We start from the raw sequence: 6,859 nt of genomic DNA on the forward strand, positions 1-6,859 counted from the left end.
GTCGGTTAAGCGTCCGACTTTGGCTCGGGTCATGATCTCACGGTTCGTGGGTTCAAGCCCCAAGTCGGGCTCTGTGCCGATGGCTTTGAGCCTGCTTCAGATCCTCTGTCCCCACCTCCCGCTGCCCCTTCCCACTCGTTCTCTCCTTCTCAAAAATAAATAAACTTAGAGAAAGAAAGGAAGAGAAAGAAAGAAAAAGAAGAAAGAAAAAGAAAAGCAAGGCTCCCTGTGTTTAGACACCTGACGTGCTTGGGAAGCCACTGCGCCTGACCCGCCAGCACAGTTGTGGGGAAGGCAAGGCTCACGTGTCCTGCAGGCTCGCAAAGGGCGCGCACGCTTTGCCCTGTCCCAGCTGTGTGTCAGATGGTGGTTGGGAAAGGACCATGTGTGCAAGGCACACGTGCAAAGGTACAAAGACTAAACCACAAGACGGCGATCTGCCAGCAAGAGTCACAGAACTGTGGGGCGCGCGGCTGGTCCTGCGGCTGCACCAGCCTGAAGCCCGGCTTGCGCACAGGGTTCATGCAGCTGAGGCACCAGCTGCAAGGCGCCTGCAGGGATGTGGCAGAGCTGAGGCTGCTGCACGTCTCTCCTTGGAGCAAGCGTGGCACCCTCACGGGGGGGACCCGGGGCTCTCCGTTCCACCTCTCTGCTCTCTCAACACAAACCTCTTGGAAAATGAGTGAAATCACATAGGCGTTGAAATCTTACCGTCTCCAAGTTTTATATTTAATAGAGAAGACAGTCCAATGTTGAGCATCCACATTTACAGCTGGTTGTGGTGTTCTAGAACCCCAGCCTGGTCTAACCCTGAAAACCCAGAGCTGGGTCTCTGTCCCCTACCAGAGGCCTATGGTCACGGCAGTCCTGGGAGCATCAGGCCGGTAAGGTCCATGGGGGGGGGGGACCCACGGTGGTGTGAAGGCGGCCATGTGGGGGGACCCACGGCAGTGTGTAGGCAGCCATGCCATTTGTCCGGTGACCACAGTGGGTGTTTTGTGGGTGCTGTGCCTAGAGGAGCCGCGGGGAGTCGAGGGCTGGGATGGCCCGCAATTGTGGGACCAGACGGGCACGTACAGGGCAGCCGGGCCGGTACTCACTTCCTCAGAATGTCTGAAGAGTCCTGGCAAAACCCCACTGGCTCGACAGAAGAAGAAAGGCCTGCCAATTCGGCACACGTCACTCATGTGTAAATTATGTTTAAAAGCACAACATCAGAAGGAGAGAGACAGACTCTGTAAATCGCTGTCTGGTCGACACAGAGCTAATGCGCTCCCTGGATGTGAGTGATTCAGCCAAATGCGGTGCTTGGCACTTACGGAGTCGAGAACTGATACGGGGTGGCCTGCTATCAGTTGGCGTGCAGATGCACGTTCTCCTCCTCCTCGCCCTCTGTGACGTGTGCTCGCGGTCCCTGGAGGGACAGCAGGGCAGGCACAGAGGGGAGGGCGCAGGACGGCACACTCGGCGGGTGTGAACTCTCAGGAAGCGGCTTCTTGCCCGTCTCACGGAGCTCTGGGAGGATGGAGGTCAGCCCTCCGAGAGCTCCCGTGTCGTAGGAGGAAGGCGGATTGGAGGCAACACAGAGTTCCAAAGGAGCAGTGGGGACCACTCTGCTTAGTCGACCAACCACTCACTGTTTAGTAGGTACCAGTCGGACAGAGAAGAAAACACCATTTCCAGGTAAGTCTGCCCTGTCCTCTAAGGCCTCCCGGGGAGGGAGGGGGCGTGAGACACGGGGAGACAGGGCGATGGGGTCATGGGGCACAGGGACACGGGGAAAGATGCCAGGGGGGCTCACTAGATAATATGGCGCTCGGTCCCCATGGTCTCGTCCGTTGTCCTTCCCGGCAGGCTGCTTGGGTCCCCCTACAAGGAGGCCTCCGCAGACCCACGCCTGATCGCCATCGGGATATGACCGGACCCGTGGGAGCAGCCAGGAGGCTTGGAGGGTGGGCGAGAGAGGTGCATCCATACAGGCCCTGAGCAGGGAGCACCGAGGGGTCCCCGATGCATCTCAGGGGACCCTCTCAGGAAAGCCATAAAGCTGACCTGTGAGTAGCAGTCACCAAATACAACACTTGCCCGCATCACATTGCCTAAGACAGGAGTGTAACTGTGGGTCAAGGATGGGAAAGGAAATGGGAGGTGACAGATGGGAAAGACACGGGAGGCGGTGAACAGCGGCAGGGACAGCACGCAGACACACAGCCGGAAGAGCACGGTGGTGCCGGACAGGTGGGCACGTGAGGTCCCGTAGGGCCTCTCCGGGGACAGCCTGTGGTCGCGGGTACTCCCAAAGGCTCGTTATGGGATCCGACTCCGAGCAAGAACGTCTTCGAGAACGTCCTCCTCTCCCTGGCCGGTCACAGGAGACCCCGGGCTCAGACTCGTGCTCCTCCTGAGAGCCCCAGGCCTCCGAGTGCCCATCACGCCAGCTGGCCGAGAACTTCCCGGCAGCGTCTTCCAGCCTCCAGGCTCTTCCTGCTTCTCTGAGAGAGCCCGGGTGGCAGTGAAGGGGTCCGTGAAACGGGCTAGGACCGGGATGAAGAGGCGACGGAGTGCTCAGATGCCTTCTGCTTATCCGGGGCCTGATCATCCACATCCACGAGGGCTCCATCCCGGAGCCGGCCGATCTCTACTTGGGACCTGAAAGTGACAATGACCCTGTTTGTCGACAGAGGACGCTCGTGAGCCCCTTCAGGATTCAGTACAAGACGGCCCGTCCTGTGGACCCCCAGAACCAAGGCTGTGACGTAACGGTCCCCCGTCTTGGCTGCTGCTAGCGACGCGGCTGGCTGTGCCCGGACGCTGGACACAAAGACTCCAGTGGTCTTCCCTGGTGGTGGTGCCCAGCCACCACGTGGAAACAAAGCTTAAAGCTTGATTAGTGCGTGCTTGCGTTTCCTTACGTTTCGGCTGCTTTGTATCTATAAATATGGAGCAAGTTAGCTGCTTAACGGGAAGTATTCTGAAGTATGAGCAAGCAGAAAAGTAGTTACAGTCTTATTACCCAGATACACCTATTAACGTTTTGTCCTTTCCTCCTGGGTCTTTGTTACTGTTTTTTAAGCACAGTTGAAATCACACAGTAGATACGGTTTTGAAAACTTAAGAAGGCTTAACATAGCATAACAATTTCCTCATGCATCAAACAATTTTGTAAACAAAATGTAAACACGATTTTTTAATGGCAGCATAAAACTGAAATATAAGGATGAACTACATTTTACATTTTCCTCTCTTAAATTACAATTCTAATAATATTAATATTGGCTCCTACTCACGGAGCCCTTGCTATTTCTAAACACTGTGTTCAGCATTATATATAGATTATCTGGTTTTAATTGTCAAATCAATCCTGTGGAGTAAATACTACCGTTTTACCAATATCAGAGGTAAGGAAACCAGGACTCAGTGGGGACTAATGGTCCCTGGCAGGTGACCCAGCTCAACAGGATCCAGACTTCTTCTGAGGTCCCCATGCCCCACGCACACATGTGTCAAACCCCTCCCCTGGGGCGGGCTTTGTGCAGGTGCCAGGAGCGCAAAGCCAGGGAAAGGCCGAGCTGGGTCTGCTCACAGCGTCTCACCGTCCGGCAGGGCACTCAGAAACACACTGAGCGCCCGGTTGATTTTGGGGACGTCACTGGACATTTCCACTGCGTCTCCTCTTTTGTCAAATGGAGACACTAGGACCGGTCATGACCATCGCGAGGAGCGGTGAGAAGTGAAAACAGAGAGAGTCCTCCTCATGTTGTGCGGGGGGCCTGGCAGCTCCCTGGTGGTGGGGAGGAGCAGAGAGGGGGACCGGGCACAGTAGTGCCCAGAGGGTTGCAGACCTTCCAGTGTACGAGTCGACCGAACAGCGGAGCGGCGCCCGGGGGGCTCAGTCGGCTGAGCATCCGACTCCTGGTTTCGGCTCAGGTCATGATCTCACGGCGGGGCGAGCCCCGCATCACACTCTGTGCTGACAGTGCAGAGCCTGCCTGGGATTCTCTTTCCTTCTCTGGCCCTCCCCTGCATGTGCACTCTCTCTTTCAAAATAAATAAATAAGCTTAAAAAACTATTTTAAAAAAGGAATCAACTGAACAATGGACTGTTATTCAACCTTCAAAACGAGGGACGTTTGGCATGGACGGGCCTGGGGGACATTATGCTCAGAGAGATAAGCCAGACACAAGAGGGCACATTTTGTGTGATTCCACTGACAGGAGGTACCCAGAGGCGTCAGGTTCAGAGAGACACAAAGCGGGGCTGGGAGGGGGACAGAGAGTCAGTGTTCGGTGGGGACAGAGTTTCAGTTTTACAAGGTGAAAAGGTTCTGGAGACGGATGGTGGGGACGGCTGCACAGTGCCGTGAATGTGTTTACCATCCGTGAACTGGACCCTGAGAAATGGCTCAATGGTGGCTTTTATGTTCTACGAGTTTTATCGTGATAAGGAAGCAAGCGCCAGAGTTGTTCTCTGCTGCGCCGGGCTGTGTGTGCTCCCTAGAGGGGCTGGAAGGGTGGGCTCCTTGCTGATTTACCACAGCAGGTGGCATGTGGGACTCCCACCCGCTCCAAGGGAGGAAATGATGAAAGGTGAGACCCAGGGTCAAAAAGAGAGAATTGGCCTGGACAGTGACACGAACCACCTCGGCGGGGGGGCCCCCCCCCCCCCCAGGCAGAAAAACTGAGGCTTTCCAACCTCACGTGTGCTGGAGACGTTCTCGGGTGGCGTCGGCGCGTCCCGAACTAGACCCTCGGGACTCGCGTCCCTGCTTATTCGGCACTGCTTATGCAGCACCCTCGGGGTTCACGTCAGAACTGGTTCCAGAAATTTATGACCAGTGGAAACCACCGACTCAAAGGAAGAGACAGAATTTCAGGCAAACACAGTGAGAGATTTGGAGGTGGGGTCCCCAGACCCCAGACTACACCTGCACAGTGGCAGGTGTTCTGGGTGGCGGGTGGAACCCGAGGCAGGCAATTCCTGGGGTTTCAAGCATGGTGGGCCCACAGGAGTGGAGGCTGGAGTCTGCTGTGACAGCCCAAGGCAGGGGGACGGTTCTCGTAACCAGGGACAGCTCACTGGGCAACTGTGTTCAGCAGGGCCAGGATCCAGAATCAGGAAGCAATGTTGTAGAGGTTTCTGGGCAGTCAAATTAAATATTACAAAGTTAATGCACTGAATCTTGTGCTTTTTGCTGATAATAGAGCCCTTGGGCTCTCACTTACAACCTACTCACTCATACAGATAATTCAGGCAAGCCTGGCTACGTGATTTCTCAGCTCACGGTCTATCAGAAATTGAAGAAAGCTCAGAGGAGGAGGACAGGGGGCTGGCTGAGGCAGGTGAAGACAGCACTGGGGCCCTGACAGCAAAGGAGGGGCATGAGGCATTGCATGGGAATAAAATAATAAAACAGCTTTGCAGCCATGGGCAAATAATATCATGTACCTAGTGTGAGGGGTCCAAGAGAAAATCCTAAATGGTGCCTGAAATGTTTGGTCCCATAATGGAATGAAATTTCCTTTTCTGACAGAGATTAAGGACATTTGCTCCTCTGGAGGGTACTCCTACCTATCTGTGCCTGCCTCCGGAGGACAGGCTGAGGGGAAAGGTGAGCGCTGAGATCAGTTCTACTTCTGGGACCCCATGTGTAAGGAGCTGGAAATTGCTGTTTCCCCGTCGTATGAGTTTCCCAGCAGCCACTGTAACAAGTGTGATCAACTGGGTGGCTGAAAACAATGGGAATTTACTCTCCCCTGGTCTGGAGCTGCAAGTCCAAAATCAAGGTGTCTGCTGGACCTCCCTCCCTCTGAAGGCTCTGGGAGGACCCTTCCCCGCTCACAGCCTCCAGTGGTTCCTGGTGTCCCTTGGCTTTCCTTGGCTTGCACATGCTTCACTCCAGCCCCTGCCTCCTTCTTCACATGGCATTACCTCTGTGTGCAGATGTCCTCCTTCTCATAAGGACACTAGACACTGGAGTAGGGCCCACTGTCCTCCAGTATGACTTCATCATAACCACTGCGTCTGCAAAGATCCTATCTGCACACGCTGAGGTTCTGGGTGGAGTGGATTTGGGGCATACCATGTGATCCAGTACAACCACCCTTTACCCATCCCCTTTGTCCCTCCTTCCCGCCTGCTCCCCGCTTTTACTTTGGAGATCCATCCAGTTCCACTGACTTCCTGCTTCCCAGGTGTGTTCAGCCAACCAGAGCACAGCCAGTGTGGGAGGAAACAGCTCCGTCATCCTCAGGTGAGGGCAAGGAAGCACCAGGGGCAAGTCAGCCCGGGAACTGATAGTTGTTGGTTGGGCTGGAGCCAGCCGCTAGACTCCCAGACACCCCATGAGGGTGGTCTTCAACGCGCCCAGTGCCCACCATAGCCGTACCAGAGGTGCAGTTGGCCCCCTTCCCATTTTGCTAGCTCCATTTGGGTTCTCTTTACAACCCAAAGTGTCTTAAGGCTCACCTCCGTAGGCCTGTTGACGGCTGACCCATCTGTCTCCCAAATCAGGCAAATAAATAAAGGAAACAAAACCTTTTCTGCTTTGGGAAGAAGTTAAAAAGGCACTTGGTTGTATGGCCAACCCAGCTGCATTTGTTCATCACCCAAGAGGGCTGGGCCAGTGAACTACAGAGCCCAGGACCTTTTGGACAATGGAGGATTCCTACCTCTGTGCAGAAGGCTGGTAACAGTTTCAGCAATGAAGGAGTTTTACTGGGAATGCAAGATGTGTGAGACCCCTTGACAAGCCCTAGGCCCAGGAAGTCTTGAAAAAGTGAACAAAATGAAAGTAATCCAAATATGGTCTGACGTAGAGAGAGGAGACATCCCTCAACAGGGCACACCCTAAAACAAGTC

The 6,859-nt window shown here is 54.7% G+C and overlaps 1 long non-coding RNA gene across 1 annotated transcript; it reads left to right on the plus strand.

Moving 5' to 3' along the window:
* Positions 1–212: 212 nt before the first annotated feature.
* On the plus strand, positions 213–3,227 carry LOC121032772 (uncharacterized). The gene is made up of 2 exons (XR_005791460.1): positions 213–1,683; positions 1,855–3,227. It is a non-coding gene; the product is annotated as an uncharacterized LOC121032772 (long non-coding RNA).
* Positions 3,228–6,859: the final 3,632 nt, after the last annotated feature.

Source organism: Herpailurus yagouaroundi, unplaced genomic scaffold, assembly GCF_014898765.1.
Source record: "Herpailurus yagouaroundi ecotype Mexico unplaced genomic scaffold, PumYag 142, whole genome shotgun sequence".
NCBI lineage: Eukaryota > Metazoa > Chordata > Mammalia > Carnivora > Felidae > Herpailurus > Herpailurus yagouaroundi.